The sequence below is a fragment of the Dromiciops gliroides genome, chromosome 1 (assembly GCF_019393635.1).
Source record: "Dromiciops gliroides isolate mDroGli1 chromosome 1, mDroGli1.pri, whole genome shotgun sequence".
NCBI classification, from domain to species: domain Eukaryota; kingdom Metazoa; phylum Chordata; class Mammalia; order Microbiotheria; family Microbiotheriidae; genus Dromiciops; species Dromiciops gliroides.
The window spans coordinates 162,022,262-162,041,497 of record NC_057861.1 but is presented as its reverse complement, the minus strand read 5'-3'; the positions used below and the strand labels follow the sequence as shown (position 1 = coordinate 162,041,497).

The window sequence follows — 19,236 nt, the reverse complement described above, 5'->3', positions numbered from 1 at the left end:
CTGTGAGTGGAAGTATAGATTGTGGAGTAACCCAGAGGGGAGTATTAGACATTGTTGCTTTGACTGTATGCATGGGTACTAACTAGAGGGTCTTCTACCCATATGTGTGGAGAGAAAACTGTGAGTGGGGGGCAGAGGGAAACAAGGAAAAGTGATATGACATATGATGGAAAAGACTCTCCAAATCTAGGAAAAAAAAAAAAAGAACTGTGGAATATGGATACAGTTACATACTATTTCTTTTGTTTCTGGTGCTGTTGTTTTTCTTTTTTGAGGTTTTTCCTTTTTGCTCTGACTCTTCTCTTATAATATGACTAATGCAGAAATATGTTTAATGTTATTGTACATATATAACCTATATCAGATTACTTGCTGTCTTGGGGAGGGGGGAAGGGAGGGAGAAAAATTCAAAACTAGAAATCTTATAAAAACAAATGTTGAAAACCATCTCTACATGTAACTGGAAAATAATAAAATACTTTTATAACAATAATTTAAAAAGTGATATGACATAGGGGAGAGCTGCTCCAATAATGAACCTTTTTTTAAAAACTATTGTGTTTTTATTCATTTTGTTAAATGTTTTCCAATTAAATTTTAAAGTTTCTTGTGTTTGACACCTTTGCTCTCAATCATCATATATCATCTTACTGAACACTATGAGCAGTGTTCTCACTTCTTCAGTTTTTTCCCAATAAAGCGTTAAAACTTCTATTCGCTTTCCTCATTAGCCTCACTTCATTCTGAACCTTTCCAATCCTCACTCTATTGTTTTTTATTTATCTCTTTTTCCCAATAATGAACCTTAGTCATGCAAGTCCAAAAGTCAAATTCTGAGCAGGAGTTATGCTATCATACATTCTTCCCTTCCATGACAATGTAGGAAAAGCAAGCCTTCCCTTTATAGGACCCAGCAGCTATCTACAAAAACATTCCCAAGACTAAAGGAGAATAACCAAACAGATCTCCAACAAAATTAATAGTTTGTGAACATACAGACATTCTTATGGTTGGGCTTCATGACCTCCAAAGTCCCTTCCTGCTTTAAAATCCTGTTTTTGTGTTGTCTCCTCTGGGTAGTCACTTTTAACTCTAGGCGCCATCTTTTCTTAAGGCTAATGAAAGGACCTCTGCAGTGCTCCCTGATCGCAGGGGATGTAGCTCATCATGTCTTTGAAGGGCAGAGTTTCATCTTAATAAGGAGCTCCCCCAACACCTGGGAAAGGAACTTAATGCATGGACTGAGACTAAAGGAAAAGGAAGGGTTGATGGTGAATATAAATATAATCGGACTAAGAGTTATGATGGACAAAATCCTAAATGAGCTGTTATTTGGACTCTGCAAGCAGAATAATTTGAGTTGAAGGACAATCCTAATGCTAAGCCTTTGAGGATTCTGTTGCCACTGCAAAGTCAAAGACCTGCAATGTTATTAATTCAGGAAATTAGGAGAAGAGTGAAAATCTGATAGAATCCCTCCCCCCTCCCCTTTCCTCTTCATGCAGACTCTTCTGCAGGCTATATGGTGGTTGCCTAGGAAACAGCTTGTATGTGAAATCCCAGAAAATGTGCTGTCAGATGGTAAGAGATGTGAAAAGAGGCAGCTTTATGCAGTCGCTATCCTTTGGGAAATCTCTGGGAAAGAAAAAGGCGTATACACAAATAAATGTACTTTGTTTCATAAAAAAACAAAAAAATATCAATTACAACACAGCTCTGCATATCTAATGACACAGAATAAAAAGCTGGACAAACAATTGATAGCCCAATTTCCAGTCCTAGCTCTGTCACTAGCAATCTTAGATGTAGCATTTGTATTGTACCATTTACCCTTCCCCCGCCCCACCATTTTCAGACATCCCAGTGTGTCAAGTGGAATTGACAATAGTTACCTTCTTCACCACCCCACAAGGGTGTGTAAGAGGGACTAGCAAATCTTACACATAATAGACAGTGTTTATTGAGTGATTCATGTTTATGTTTGCCTGGCTAAAAATCATGGAATTTCACAATCTCAGAAGAATGAGAATTGATAGCCATCCAAAGAGCAATAGAAAGGTACATGGTGGGTGGAATAAGCATATAAGTAGGATACCATTGGTGACTTACATGCAGGAATTGTTGTAAAAAAGACAGCAGCATCAAGATTTTGTGCCTGGAATAGGAGGCAGCCCAGATATATAGTGTGAGTGATACATGGATAACTGATAAACTTCTCAATAATTGTACTGGAATTCATAAAATATTGAAAGAACCACTGAAAGGTTTGAATGGAAGCTAGGTGGCACTGAGGATAGAGACTAGACAGAGTTAAGATGATCTGAGTTCAAATTTGACCTCAGATATTTAGTAGCTGCATAACCCTCGGCAAGTCACTTAACCACTGTCTGCCTCAGTTTCTTCAACTGTAAAATGGGGATAATAATAATAGTACCTCTCCCCCAGAGTTGTTGTGAGAATAAAATGAGATAATATTTGTAAAGTGTTTAACAAATCCTAAAGCACTACATAAATATAAATGCATTATGATGATGACTATAAATGACAATTATGAGATCATGTGTATGGGGCAAGATTCCAAATATGGATGGATAACAATCCACTGACAAGTGCTAAATTCGATGCTGCCAGCCAGAAATGGGTAGTGGTACTGGCCAATTATGAGTTCAGTATTCATTACTAGTCATGAAAGAACAATGTCAGCACAGATGCCACAGACAACAGAAACCTTGGTGATCCCCATGGAGAGAATGAAGATAATCTGTGATACACAGTGAACAGAGTCACTAATACAAGAAAACTCCGCTGAAAGTCTTGGATTTCACTCTGGAGAGTATCCTGGGAGCTGAAGTAAATTTTGTATCACTAGATAAGTTATGCAGGCCAAGAGAAATGTGAATTCAAGCTTAGCTAACCATTGAGATCCCTTGGAGAGATTTCTTGTGTTTAAGATAAGACTATTCCTACCATGCCACAGTAGCCATCTCCCTTGGTAGTTTGCTCTGCTCCTCCAACATCCTCAGCCAGAAGTCTATTGCAATAATCTAGGTATGAGGTCTTGAGGGCTTGCACTAGGCAGCAGTGTCAGGAGAGACAAAATGTAAGCGATGTTGTTTAAGCAGAATCAACAGGACTTGGGAACAGATTGGATATGGGAGGGGGAGTGAGAAAGAGAACTGAGAATGACACCTGGGTGACTGGGAGGATAATGATGCCCTTGACAGTAGTAATGGGGAAGCTAGCAAGGGGGGAGGACTTTTTTCAGGGAAAGTAAAGAGTACATTTTGGTGATACTGAATTTAAGATGATTCTGGGACTTCCAGTTCAAGATGTCTAATAGACAGGTAGAGATGTGAGACTAGAGGTCAGGAGAGAGGTTAGGGACAGATAAATAGATGAGAATCATCTGCATAAAGATGAAAATTGAGGGGCAGCTAGGTGGCACAGTGGATAAAGCACCAGCTCTGGAGTCAGTAGGACCTGAGTTCAAATCTGACCCCAGACACTTGACACTTAGCTAGCTGTGTGACCCTGGGCAAGTCACTTAACCCTCATTGCCCTGAAAAGAAAAAAAAAAAGAAGGAAAAAAAAATGAACATTGAGTCTATGGGATCTAATGATCACAAAAAGAAATAGCATAAAGGAAGAATAGACTCCAAGACAGAGCCTTGGGGGATGCTCATGGTTAGAAGCACAAGCTGGATGAAGATCTTACAGAGGAAACAGAGTCAGAGTGTTCAGACAGGTTAGAGGAGAATCAGTATAGAGCAGGGCCATGAAAAACTAGAGAGGAAAAGGTTTCGAGGAGAAGAGGATGACTGACAGTGTCAAAGGGTTCAGAGAGGCAAAGAAGGTCCTGCAAAGGTGAGCCGTTGCAGCTACTTGTTACCTTTAGGAGGTAGTCCGCTTCTGGAGAGATAGGAGTTATGGGGAGTTGAGGAAGTAGGATTTACAAGGTAATTGCCTTGCTCTTGCAAATGGGCAGTGAGTGTCAGATAATGGCACACAGGGAAAGGTCTGGGCCAAGATTCAAAATGAAGAAGAAGCTGCATTGTATAGTGATATTCATTTGAAATTGGAAGAAGCTTGATAGGATTGCCTTTGCCCAAGCATCAGGGAAAGGACCAAATCCACAGGAGGCCCATTTTCTATCTAATACTGTCTCTGTGAGAGCCCCAAAAGAATAGAGACCAACTAGGGAGCCTTATTTATGAGGAACTAGAAACAACACTATTCAGCCAGGGCCAACCACAGGCTCAGGGATGGGCTGCGGCCCATTGGGCCAGTGGATTTCAAGCTACTCACAATGGATATGGAGATTAAGAATGTAGAATTGATAATGGATCATTGCAGAAGTACTAGGAATATCCAGCTAGCAACCAGGCTGAAATAGGATACTGCTCAGCTGGTGGGTAAGGAAATTATGTGTGCAGCCAGATGGTGCTGCAAGAGAGTACACAGAAAAGACAATATGTGCCTCTCCTATGGATGGAGTGTAGCATGTGCTTGTAAGTGACCTATGTATTTGGTCACATGACATAGAATTATATACAACTCCAATATGAACGTTGAGAAGTAACATGATATAATGGATGGCAGGTTAGGCTGGTTGTTAGGAAAACCGAGCTTCATGTCCTGTTTCTGTTGCTACGTGGCCATGAACAAATCATTTAACTTCTCAATAACCTTAGACAATTCTAACACTAGAAATGTGAGGCAAGTTGACCGTCTGAATTAGGGAAGGGAGTTTCCACAATGAGAGAACATACATTGATGAAATCACTGTTCTGACTTCCTCCCCCCAAATGGATGTTTCATACTCTGTACCTATGAACAGTGTAATCAGTGTCTAAGCTAATGGAGACCACATGATATAAGTCTACATCTTGAATGTCATTTAACCAGTATAATTTTCAGGGACTGAAAAAAAAAGAATGTTTTTAAGTGGAGGTTGGATGTAACAGATGTAGGTGACTTGGAAAGAACTGTATACGCCAGGACGCAATAGAAAGGGCAAAGGCAGGGAAGGACTACATTTCCCAGAATGGTTGGGAATTAGAAGGCAAATGCTAATTGGGAGAAAAAGAACTCCAATTCCCATGAGCCAATGGTGCAAACTGATTTTTTTTCAGGGGGATTAAGGGAGGAGAGTAAGAAAAAGGGAGAAAATGGAGGTTGCTGCTAAACTCATGATCACACAGAGCAAAGGAAGCTTCCAAGAATAGACATGTTCAGTAGCAATACTAGTTCTTTGTTGTTGGACTCAACACAATACACACACTATGTATGCATATATGTATGTATGAATGTGTATGTGTATATACATATATTGGGTATATTGTGGTGAGTGGAGATCCAAGTGTAGTGGAGGCCCCCTATGTAAGTAAGTTTGAGAGCTCACTCTTTTAAACCCATAGTGGGTGGGGCATATAAAGGTTGCCATAGGTTAAAGCAAGTAGTGTGGTGTGCCCTCCGGTACAAATCCACAACCAAAAGTAAGTTGGAAAATATGTTAGACCAGGTATACACTCAATGAAAGGTTGCCCTTCTCTCGTCCCATCTGGTTCTCAAAGCTATTCTACTATACCTAGATGCTCTTGATTCACTTTGGGTTATTAGTCTTGCCCTAATTACCACCTCTCCTGATTATCAGCTCTAAGTGACACCAAATCATTTATGATTCTGAGGGAGGAATCACTAACTTTGCTACATCTTTTTGGGATCTATCTCTTGCCTGCTACAAAAATTGCCCATTTAACCAAAATCTCTAGTGGTACTGCTATAATTAACCACACAACGAGAATTAACAGCTACTGGTTTTCTTTCTATAAAAAGGAAGAATAAACAGTAGAAATGAAAGAACAGGGAGCAGAGGGGAAGGTGGAATTTGGGGATATACACAATCAATGCCAAATACTTCTAGCTGCAATACAAAGTTAGCTACTTTGGGTTCTTCTCTCTCGTGGGGAGGATTTAAGGGAAAACTCCAGAAAGGCTAGCAAATAATTGCATTTGCTCTTGTGCCCCTAAACTGCAGGGGACTGACAGATTGCACCAATCATCTTTCTGTTTGAGGTAGTCTTTCTTTTCAGATCTTCCTTTGGTCTGATCAGAAGAGGTAATACCCTTATACCCAGATTTAGCAGTAATGGTCATTAAGCATTTATTTATTTATTTATTCACTCATTCATCTATCTACATACATATACATTTTTTTTGGTGAGGCAATTGGGGTTAAGTGACTTGTCCAAGGTCACAGAGCTAAGTGTCAAGTGTCTGAGGTCGGATTTGAACTCAGGTCCTCCTGACTCCAGGGCCAGTGCTCTATCCACTGTGCCACCTAGCTGCCTCTGCATTAAGCATTTATTTATTTATTTGTTTGTTTATTTAATTATTTCAGCAACAAACATTTATTTTATTTTCCAGTTACATGTGAGGGTAGTCTTCCACATTCATTTCCATAAGATTTAGAGTTCCAAATTTTTCTCCCTCCCTCCCTCTCTTTCCTCCCCCCTCCATAAGATCGCAACCAGGTTATATATGTACAACCCACAAGTGTTCTTTTTATCAGTTCTTTCTCTGGGGGTGCATAGTAAGCTTCCTCATTAGTTCCTTGGGATTGTCTTGGATCATTGCATTGCTGAGAGTAGTTAACTCATTCACAATTGCTCTAAGCACAATGTCCTCCCAGCTCTGCATTAAGCATTTATTAAAGCATATTAGATATTAGTAAAGATCGAGCACATTGCACTGAAAGTTTAGGATCTAGGGAAGAAGAGAGAAAAAGGCACCTTCACGTATGAGTCTTAGGCCAAAAAAGGAAGTCTCTCTCCCTGCGTGACTGCAAGTTTCCAGCAGGTCCCAATGAGAGGTGGTCCTTATACACTGCTTCAAGCTAATTGGCTAGCATCACTCAAATCCATTGGTTCACTGGACTTGAGGGAGGTCCATGAGCAGAACATGCCTGAGGTCAGAATTCATGGATTACTACTTTTTTTGTTTGTTTTTGTTTTTTTGTGGGCCAATCAGGGTTAAGTGACTTGCCCAGGGTCACACAGCTAGTAAGTGTCAAGTGTCTGAGATCAGATTTGAACTCAGGTCCTCCTGAATCCAGGGCCAGTGATTTATCCACTGTACTACCTAGCTGCCCTGAGGTCAGAGTTCAGAGAACACACCCCTTGAGGGCTAGGCTTTCAGGTAGGTGTGGTGTCAATCAAGTCAACTTTAAGTGAGTTAATCAGAAAAGTCGATCCAATCAATCCCAATATTATCTTCTCAAGTGGGGCCTCTGGGTGTCCCAAAACTCATTATTTTCTCACAGGAGGAAAGTAAGATCAGTGGTCTAGGTCCTAACTTCTTAAACTGTGTGTTGTAACCTCATATGGGGTTATGCTACAATGTGGGGGTCAGAAAAAATTTAGCAACAGTAAAAGGTTATGTATACCTATTTTATATACCTATATACCCATATATGTGGAAAAGGTTTAAGAAGCTCTGGTCTAGGTAAGATGTACTGCCACTCCCAGAGTTCTTGTGCATGACTGATTTGAACTAGCAAGTTGTCAAGCTGTAGGTTTTATAATCATCATACTTTAATATAATCTTCATACTTAAATAAAAAATTTTAAATGTTCATATTTATTCTGTGACCCCTTCTTAATCCAAATTTCAGTAAAATTAGATGTTCAAATTTACATGCTATGATTTTTTTTCTAAAGCAAAAAGATAAAATGGAAACCTCAACTGGTTTATGATGTAAGGGAATGAACAATTTATAAGCATGTTTGGAATGGTGGTTTGAAGATAATGTTTTCATGGAAAGCCTTGGCCATTTGTTCTGATTACAAAAACAGCTTTGAACATTTTATATTTCAGAGAATGTATTTAAACTACAAGAAGTTATGTTCTTTTCTTAGTTTACAAAGTCAGAAAATTAACCCTTAATTTGGTGATATACAGCCATGTGAAACTAGAGAGAAATTAATGCCTCTGCTTGACTACAGAGAGATAAGGAAGTTGTGATGGGAAGAGAAACATGTTTTCAAAATAAGCCTATAGAACCATACTGAAACCAGGGCTAATAGTCCTTCCTCTTATTGGCAGGCAGATGGTTTTACAAAGTTATCAGAATATCCTTTACTGACCTTCCCTCCCTGGGTCATGTGACACACTTAAAGCTCTAAGAGGAGCTAAATTCAGGGAAGGGAGAGGGAGTTCTTTGCAAAGGGAGCCCTCTAGCATTAGAATTGAAGTACTTTTAGAAAGGAAGATAAAGAGGTTTCTTCACAAGGAAAAGAGCCTCCTTTTTATGTTTTCTTTTATTTTTTTTGTTATTCTAAAGTTGATAGACATAAGCAAAGCATGAACATTTCTACATACAAAGAGCAGAAAGATATATTTATATATTAAATCATGAATTTGTATTATGTATACATTTTTTAAAGCATATAATAAAATCAATACATCCTTTCCAAAGTTGTCCTTTGTGTCTCCCTCTGAATTTCCTTGTTTTCTTCTATGCATTCAAAAAAGTTTCATTGACATTTCTCCTTCCCTTTTCTTTTTGTATCATCATTACTGCCCTACCAACATGCACACATACTCCAGTCTTCCTTGATTCTGTTTACTATACTCTGCAGCAGTTCATCCAAGGCTTCCCAGGTTTCCCTGAATCTGTCATATTTGCCATTTCTTTCTTTTTTCTTGTTTTTTTTTTTCCTGGCAGGGCAATGGGGGTTAAGTGACTTGTCCAGGGTCACACAGCTAGTAAGTGTCAAGTGTCTGAGGCCAGATTTGAACTCAGGTCCTCATGAATCCAGGGCTGTGCTTTATCCACTGCGCCACTTAGCTGCTCCCTGCCATTTCCTTTGATATAGTATTCCATTAATTCATATAACATCTTTATAGCACATTAGTGTGCCTGTCCTCCTACACACTACCTTTTAAATTTTAGCAATTACATTGAAAGTTTAACATCCAATTAGATACTATTATGGACAGCTAAGTGGTGGATTAAGTGGATAGAATGTTGGGCGTGGGTTCAAGAAGACCCAAATTCAAATGTGGCCTCAGCCACTTACTAGCTGTGTGACCTTTGGCAAGTCACTTAACCCCATTTACCTTAGTTTCCTCAATCTGTAAAATGAGCTGGTGAAGGAAATGGCAAACCACTCCATTATCTTTGCAAATAAAACCCGAAATGGGGTCATGAAGAGTTGGAAATGACTGAAATGTATGAACAACAACAGATTCTATTATAAAATGCAACCAATGTTACAGACACAGGAGAGACTACCCCATACAATCTATTTCTTCCTCCTCTGGGCTTGTATGTTGTTAAAAAAAAAAGGAAGCCAACATTTGAAACATTTGGAACTGGAAGTTTGTTTTTAAAACACACTGAACACTTCATCTTGAAACTATCAAATGCAAACTCTTGCTTTTTCCTTCAAGAAGCAAGGATACGGATGAAGTATTTTGGCAGCTTGGCTTAGAAATATAGTCATTCTGCTGGTTTGATGGAGGGTGGAAATAGGACCTGAGTCACCTAGAAAACATCAGACAGGAAGTATTACTCATGGAATAGCTAGAGGCAGGCTTTACATCAGCAACAGAAGTAAAGTTTTTAGACATTCTGCAAAACATATTCTGACCAGGGAATTAAAATAAGCTTTATGTAAATTCCCTAATTACATGCTTTACAAATTTCTCTCAGCTACCTTCATTGAGCCCCCACTTCCAGGTCTAAGCTACTTCCAGGAAGCCTTTATTTAAAAGTTGAGAGGGAAGTGTTTGATTCATTTCATTCTTGTGACATACCTCTGAACAGTATGCAAATACAGCAGAGAATTCAAAGTTATAGCCTCTATAATTTTTTAAAAACAAATTTTATTGTTTTTTATCCTTTTATGTGCACATCTTACCTATTCCTAACTGTAAACTTCTTGAAGGAAGGAACATTATCTTAAGCTCATATTTCATAGCCCATAGCCACAATCCATTTCTATAGGGTCTTGCCACATAAGTAGAGATCAATAATTACTTACTTACTTATTGAATATCAGTTATCCTGTCCCCTAAATTACAAAACCAATATCTCTTGACTTTCACATTATTCTGTGGTTCTCTTATTCCATCTGTAACCCCCCCCATCTTTTTCCTTTGGCATATCCCCTATACCGCTTTTAGTGAAAGTTTCCATCCATTTGGTAACAATCAATTTCCTTTATTTAGTCCAGAGCTGATCATTCTTATGTCCATGTTTTTCTAATTCCCCATTTCCTCAAAAGGACAGTCAGAACAGTACTTTAAAAAACCCTACTCGGGGGCAGCTAGGTGGAGCAGTGGATAAAGCACTGGCCCTGGATTCAGGAGGACCTGAGTTCAAATCTGACCTCAGACACTTGACACTTACTAGCTGTGTGACCTTGGGCAAGTCACTTAACCCTCATTGCCCTAAAAAAAAAACCCAAAAACAAAAAAACCCTACTCTACTAAAACAAATCGTGCTGTTTCTGACTTCCCAGGAATAGAAAAAACTTTTTCTTCTATGTCTATTTCCCCCCTGCCCCACCTTAGATGACAGAATACTGGAGATAGAGTGGACTTCACATGAATAAAAGGAACAACAAAGGAGAAAAGTAGGAACCTCTAGACAATATAACTGGATAAAGTATATAACACTAACCTTGAGAGAAATTCCAGGGCCAGTGTTATACCCAAAGAGATACTTCTCTGTCCCAACTGATTTTTGAGGCCTCAGGAACCATCTTGGAGAACAAAATCATGAATTGTATTTTCAAGGGGGTCTAGAAAATATGGATGAAGCATCCTAGACAATTGCTATTCTGAACATGATTCTGATCAGTAAAGAGAAATTGGTTGCCCAAGTAGATATGATGTCAAACTTGGAAGAAAGCGACCAAGTCATTTTAGAAATCACATGTGTAACGATTGGAATAACGCCACCTGCTGGATACTAACTGTAGAAGAGTTCTGCCCATGAAGCGAAGGTCTTTGAGGGCAAGACCAGGAGTCTTTGGTATCAGGAAGTGACGCGGACTAGTGGGAGGAGGAAGGAGGAGACGGAGGCTCTCTTTTTTTTGGACTCTGGCAGAGAGCGGAGCTAGAAATGTGCTCTCCCTTTAATAGATAGGAATCTAGGCCTTTCTTTTTCTTTACCAAATTCTTATTCTCCTTAATAAATGCTTAAAAGCCTAACTCTTGCTAAAGCTTATAATTTATTGGCGACCACTCATTAAATAGTTTAGACAGTTTAGCTAGAATTTTAGCCCTTAACAGATGGCTGACCACGAAGAGGAAAGCTAAACTTCAGTCTTCTGATCTTCTGGTTGGGTAAGAAATTTCCCCTCCCTCTCCCTTTAACTGCTAAGTACTGGCGCACTGGCTGTGTTTTCCTTTAAATTTTTTCGAATGGACCTTTTAAACTCCCTAATTACCCTATTTTTGATTTTAGTCTGTTTAACCAGACAAATGGGGGATAAGATCATGTTAATGCTTTGTTTTTGTGGATTTTCTATTTTTCTTTTTATTTTTGTTAAAAGAGCCAGCAACTTACTCACACAAGGAAATATCACTCCCTCTCCCAACCATGCTTTTTCAGAGAAACCTGAAGAGATTCCTGCAGCTTTTCCCAATTCTAACACTAATTGTTGCTCTAATTTTGCATGCCTGGAGGCAATGACCCACCCTCTAGAAGTTTTTAATCCCCTAGCACCTGGAGGCAAAGTGGGGGAAGAGGAATCCAGGCCTGAGTTCAAAATCAAGTCTGATTCAAATTGTGCTGGTCCCTCCCCTCCTCTCCAGACCCCACCCTCTACTCCCCCCATGGCCAAGCCCTTTGCTTCCCCTGCCCGGGAAGTCCAAAGATCTAATGCGCATGCTCAACTTTCTCTAACTACATTTGCAGCTTCAGGCTCAGCCCTTCCCCAGCCTGGCTGTGCTTCTGAGACAACCTTAGAAAACCCTTTAAATTCCAGATATGCTCGTTTTGTTCATAATTTTGCTAACCTGCTTTTGTCTTTAATTAGTAATCTTATAAAGCATTTGTATGGTGAAAAGACTGACAGACAATATAGAGGGGTTAAAGAAGAAAAACTTAAGCTGAATAAGAATGACAATCGTCACCATAGTTCAAGACTCCGCTTCTTTTGCCATGGAAGTATATATATTTTACAGAAATGTAGAAGTAAGAAGCAAGGTATTGATATGAGTATTGGGGATTTTAGATATCGGAATCAAAAGTGTTCTAAATTCACTCAGATTATTAATAGTATCAGTTCAGAGGTTACATAGGATTTCTATACTATTACATATACATTTTGAAATTAATGGTATGGGTTTATTTTCATAGAGATTTTAATGCTTTTGAGATTGTGTCTTATACTTAGTTTCTAAAACAAGGAGAATATTTGTAAAAGCTTTTTATAGTCATGTGATCAAGTTTATATTTTATAATACTCTTATTGATATTAAGTTCATATTCATTTAGATTTCCTTAGTTTGAATTTCACTGTATTTTATTGTTCCATGTGTATTTTCTTCTATTCATTCATCTATCTAATTTTGAAACATCGCAAGATGGTTTTGATTTCATAATACAATGTTAATTCTAGGAGTATTGTGCTCCCATATTCTGAGTTGTTTGTTTTTGTTATTTTTTTTTCTCAACTGATTATTTGATCAAACTCTTTAAAGCATTTCCCTGGCAAATTGTTTGCCATGGCAAGTGTAAATTGATTCTAGAAGTATTATTTTTGATAAGCATATTCCAAAAAAAAAAAAAAAGAGGGGAACATTTGTAAAAGTTGTCTTTGAGATTGTGTTGTGCTTTAACTTTTATTTAAATATGTTCAGATTTTTCAAAAAAGTAATTGTATACTAAGTAAAAAAAAGGGGTATTATTTGAAATTGTTGCATAATTATATATTGTGTTCTGAGTCAAGATGTATTCACATTTTTTGCAATCATTTATTATCCTCAATTTTTAAATCCATATGAGACTTGGATTATGGGAACTTATCATTTAAGACATTAATTGCCTTTATTCTGAGTTATCAGATGCCAGTTGGCCAAGATGCCATCCAATCACAAGAGGAATACATGCAAGAGCAGACACTGAATTGTCACATGAGGGGAGACATGCATGAAGTCAAGGTATGGCCGAGGGAACGGCTTTTGACTAATGTTGAGGTTGGATTCTCTTGGTTTAATATTTTATTTTATTTTTCCCCACAATATTGTACAGATGGCTGGAAGTATTCATCCCACCCATCTCGCTCCTACACCTGGCTTCTATGCTCCCTCCTATATGCCTGATGCCATGGACATCTCAATCCCATGCATCTGATTAAGTCTGACTCAGTTTCTTCCAATATGTTCGGTGGCTTGGACATATATTCCATCCACCTATTTTAAGCCTGGCATACTGTATGGGCAGTACATATTGCTCAAGTGTGGGAATGCTCATATCCCATCATTTCTCTGTTCTTTTATGGTAACCCCCATAATTATCTCAGGTGTCATGATAAATACAGTGTTGAATTTGGCCTTGACACCTGTTACCAATTATATTAGATTTTTAAATTTCTCATAATGGCATGAGGATAATTAGGCAGATGATGCAAAAAGTGATGAAACAAAGATAAAAAATTATTTTTAATAATTAATATTGCAGCAATTGTCTTCTCAATTACCCTCCATAAGGGGGGGACTATAGTAATATTATAATTTTAAAGAATGTTTCAATTTTTGTTTTATTATATGTTTCATGTGTAACAACTAAGATTCTGAATTCCCTTAGACATGTTTTTGAGAACTTTCATTGTTTGATTTGATTATTGACAAAGCTATTTTAAAGTTCTGTTAAGCTCAATTTTGTAGGAAATTTCCTGGCTGATTACCAGTATCCACACATCAACCCCTGAAAAGACTTCCATTCCACGACTACACCTAGAGGACATCTGAGAAAAGACTTTCAGAGACTTTAAATGAACAGTTTTGTTTTGTTTTTTTCTCTTTTCTTTTTCGGTTATAATATACACCATCTGTAATATGTACTCTCTGCAGAGGCCCTCCCTTTGCAAGACCAATGTCAAAGCGTCGGTTCATGAGGACAAAAAAAAAAAAATCGCCCCTCTGGACAAAACTTTCCTCTCTTCCTTTTCTATATTGTTGTTCACATATTATTAGTTAGCAATAGTTATTATATTCTTTTTACTGTTCCGTCAAGGAAACATTTTGTTTCTTGAGGAACAACAGGGGGGACTGTAACGATTGGAATAACGCCACCTGCTGGATACTAACTGTAGAAGAGTTCTGCCCATGAAGCGAAGGTCTTTGAGGGCAAGACCAGGAGTCTTTGGTATCAGGAAGTGACGCGGACTAGTGGGAGGAGGAAGGAGGAGACGGAGGCTCTCTTTTTTTTGGACTCTGGCAGAGAGCGGAGCTAGAAATGTGCTCTCCCTTTAATAGATAGGAATCTAGGCCTTTCTTTTTCTTTACCAAATTCTTATTCTCCTTAATAAATGCTTAAAAGCCTAACTCTTGCTAAAGCTTATAATTTATTGGCGACCACTCATTAAATAGTTTAGACAGTTTAGCTAGAATTTTAGCCCTTAACACATGAAATGGGGATCTTGACAATAAAATTCCAGACTTCATAAGCATGTAGTGTGTTCAGCCTGAAGCAACCTTCCTTGTAGACTTTATAGCATATACTGATTTTTTATGTCTGTCCACCTGCATAAGCACATGATCCTGCTCTTGCTTCCTCCTTGTGTCCATTTTTCCCTGCCTTAGATGACAGAGTATTGGAGATAGAATGGACTAGAAAAGCAGCACTATCAGCTTTGACAGATCAGGAGAACACCAAAGATCCAGGAACTGGAGTACATGACAGAGTTTTCCAACAATTGAATCCAGTGAGATATGATATCTGTTTGACTCTGTGTAGCAGATGGCAGCCAAGAGGAAAAGAATCATTGATTGTCTGTACCACATTTGGCAGTGAGCCTGGTGGGTTAATGCTTTGTAATATCAACTTTAGGGGTAGCTAAGTGGTACAGTAGATAAAGCATTGGGCCTGCATTTAGGAGGACCTGAGTTCAAATTTGACCTCACACACTTGACACTTACTAGCTGTGTGACCCTGGGCAAGTAATTTAACAATCATTGCTCTGTTATTTATGTGTGTGTGTGTGATTTAGGGGGGAGTTCAGAGAGATGTATCTCTGTACAATATTGAAGGATATACCTTTGTAAAATCTAATTGAAATTAATTAGTATCTCAGTATCATTTAGCTAATTACTGGATCAATTAATGATTTGAGGGAGACACTAAAAGTAGCTGGTGAATGATGCCGGGTAGAACATATCGGAAGGGTGGGGGTTGAGCTGATAGTATTAAAAATAATAAACCCAATCCTTTAAAGGATGCCCCTGGGTCCTTGCCTGGTCCTAATGCCTTTGCTTTAATACTACCTTTCACTCACACTGTGTATATCTCATATATACAAAGTAACTTACATGTTGTCTCCTTCATTAGAATGTGAGTTCTTTGGGAGTGGGGAAAGTGCTTTTTTTTCTTTTTCTTTTCGAATGCTGGGCACTTTGAAAATTTGGATGCCTAGGAAGATGGTGACCCTTGACAGTAATAGAGAAACTGGGAAGAGATGAGAAAATTGGGAGGAAAGATAATGAGTTCTGTTTTGAACATGTTGAGTTTCTGATGTCTGTGGGACATCCAGTTTGAAATATCTACTATAGCGGTTGGTGATACAAGACTGGATGTCAGAAGAGAAGTTAGGATGTGATAAAGAAATACAAGAATCATCATAGAGATGATAACTGAACTCTTGGGAGTTCAATGGCAGCTGCTGAGAGAGCAAGAAATGATCTAGCATAGAAGGAGTAGAGAAGAGAGCCCAGGACAAACCCTTTTAGGACACTGGAAGTTAGTGTGCATGTGACCTGGAGGAATATGCAGCAAAGGAGACTGAGAAGTGGTCAGACAGAGAGGAAGTGGCAGCACCAGAATTTGAATGGGGGGGGGTGTCTTTCGACTCCAATTTCAATTCTCTAGTCCAAACTTACTGTTTTACAGATTAGGGAACTGAAGCCTTTTCAGCTTAGAGTAACAGTGAAAAATCTGAAAGCCACTGCATATAAAACATCATTGAAGGAATAAGGGATGTTTAATTGTAATCAGAGAAGACTTAGAGATGACCAAACCATCTAAAGTTCTTGAGAAGGCCCAACCCCAAGGGAATGAACTGAACAGTGGTTGTCCAGATCCATCATGCTGATGGCCCTAAAGGGACAATATTATCTCTGTAAGTCTGACTCCTAGATCTTCAAAGATGAAAATTTTCAGGATGTTATACTGACGGAACCTGAACCTCCTGGCCCCTTTAAGGCCAGGGAAGGCTGTCCTCTTTGGAAGTAGGGCTTCCTGGAATCCCTGAGCCAACCGTTTAAAGGCTGCACTTCACCAGGAGATGCAGTCAGCACAATTTACTCTCCTGTGAGAAATCTTGGCTTTTGCTTCAGTGCTTAGGCAACCTTTTGCCTTCTTACCTCCTTCTCCTCTCCTTGTCATTAAATAACTTACAATTGTATAGTGTCTTTTTTTGTTTTGTTTTGGGTTTTTTGGTGAGGCAATTGGGGTTAAGTGACTTGCCCAGGGTCACACAGCTAGTAATTGTTAAGTGTCTGAGGCCAGATTTGAACTCAGGTCCTCCTGAATCCAGGGCCGGTGCTCTATCCACTGTGCCACCTAGCTGTCCCACAGTTGTATAGTGTCTTATGGTTACAAAGAGCTTTCCTTACAAGAACCCTGAAAAGTATGGAGTGTAATACTATCTCCATATAATGGATCATGAAAGGGCAGCTAGATGACAAAGTGGATAGGGCACTGAGCCTGGAGTCAGGAAGTATCATCTTCCTGAGTTCAAATATAGCCTCAGACATTTATAAGCTGTGTGACCCTGGGCAACTCACTTAACCCTATTTTCTTCAGTTCCTCAATCTGTAAAATGAGCTGGAGAAGGAAATGGCAAAGGGATCTAGCATCTTCACCAAGAAAACCCAAGTCAGCTCACAAAGAATCAGACACAACTGAACCAACTAGCCAATGGATGAGGAAACTAAGGTTTTGAAAAATAAAATTCAAACCCAGGTCCCCTGACTCCAAGTCAGTACTCTTTCCACTCCACCATACATTCGTGCTCACTCTCTCTCTCTCTCTCTCCCCTTTTCCAATTTTTCTGAACCCAACCTAGCTTACTGACTATTCCCTCTTGCTAACAGCTTGGCTTGCACACTTATTTTGGTGAGCCCTGTCTCTCATTCCAGCCTGAGCCCTGATTGGTCCTTCACTTTGAAGTTCTGATGTACCATAATATACCAATGGAGATTCAATATGGGGTTTTTTTTTGGGGGGGGTTCCCAAGTTTATTGCAAAGAACATGGAAGTAAACATTAAATAGATCCTCTTGGTATTTTGAAGGTCATCCCAACCTTGGGCTGGGTAACTTGCAGGTTGGACAAACTGCCAAAGTCCTAGAGTTTCAACATATCTTTGGTATCAGGGTCCACTTCAATGATCTCCTGATCCAAAGCAGAGACCTCAGGAACATAGTTATCCCTCCTTTCTCTTTCTTCCTCCTGCAATTTGATAGAGATACCTCTCACAGGGCCTCTCTGGATGCACTTCATCAAATGAGTAACATATCCTGTGATCTTGTTGCGGAGCTTCTTGCTGGGGATGATGGCAACCTCGCACACGCACTTGTTGGTGTGGAAGTCGTTGCCCAGGCGGGTCTAGTACTTTTCGATGATGACCTGTGCCTCCTTCTTCACGGTCTTGGTCCGAACGTGACCCATGTTGGCTGTTGGGGGTAAAGGGAGCCAGTTCAATATGTTTTTATGGGCTTTAGAGTTGGAGAAAAGCATAATGGCCCAGGCTGCAGAAACTTACATAGTGTCTGCATAATTTCATCAGCTCCCATGCTGGTCAATACACATTTATTGAGTGCCTACTTTGTACCAAGCACTGTGCTAAGTGTTGGAGATAAGAAAGACAAAAAAATCCTTGCTTTCAAGAAGTTCATCATCTAATGGTATAGATTAAAAAGCCATGGTCTTAGAATTAAGAAACCAGGTTCCCTAGTACATCTAACTTTGTAATAACCCAGCTAGTCACTTCCTCTGCCTCAGTCTCTTCCTCTGTAAAACGGGGATAATAAAATTTGTAATACCTACTTCATAGGCTTGTTGTGAGGAAAGGATTTATAAATCTCATATAAAAGTCAATAACTTGTTAACTATGGTAGAGACGCTTCTGCATCAAGGAAAAAGAGAGTCATAAGCTTTTTAGTGAAATTAGACACAGGAGCCAATACTTCTCATATCCTTGAGCCCTCTCAAGAGTATGCACAAATTCCAGTGAAAAGTGGACTGGAAAACTTTGAAAGTTCCTTTCCAGGGGCAGCTAGGTGGCGCAGTGGATAGAGCACCAGCCCTGGAGTCAGGAGTACCTGAGTTCAAATCTGGCCTCAGACACTTAACACTTACTAGCTGTGTGACCCTGGGCAAGTCACTTAACCCCAATTGCCTCACTTTAAAAAAAAAAAAGAAAGTTCCTTTCCAACTCCAAAGTTTTGTGATTCTTCATTATATTAACATTAAACATCCTTTTTGAGTGATCAGTATAATTTCTTATTCATCTATACTCTATACACACACACACATATAAACTCATCCAATTTAGTATTTGTTTTGTTTTTTAATTACTATATTAAAACAAAATTATTATACAAACACAATGGTTTAAAAACATTTTTTCATTGCAAACCTATAGCATTTCAGCTACCTTATGGGCTTAGTAGACTGACCCAGGAGTCTTGCCATAATTTGTAACATTTTCCCCATGCATTCCTACTTCCAGACAACTGGCTTAAAAGCACTCTTGGAATATAACCTGCCTATTTGGGGGAATGCCTAATGCCTGTCTGCTTCCCCAGCTTTTGTAGAGTCTTATAAAGCTCTAAGTCATCTGTGTTTTGGCTGGCCACTACAATCCCACTAACTACTACCACCACAAACCATCTACTAGTAGATAAATCTTTACCCTTCCAGAAAGGTAGGGATGGGGGAATGGGCAGAAAAAGACGAGTCAGTGCTGTGCTGTCTATAGCTAGAAAGTATAGAGTTTGC

At 39.1% G+C, this 19,236-nt stretch overlaps 1 pseudogene; it reads right to left on the bottom strand.

Moving 5' to 3' along the window:
- Positions 1 to 18,930, bottom strand: part of LOC122746768 — a 34,016-nt pseudogene extending 15,086 nt beyond the window's left edge.
- Between the last annotated feature and the right edge of the window lie 306 nt (positions 18,931 to 19,236).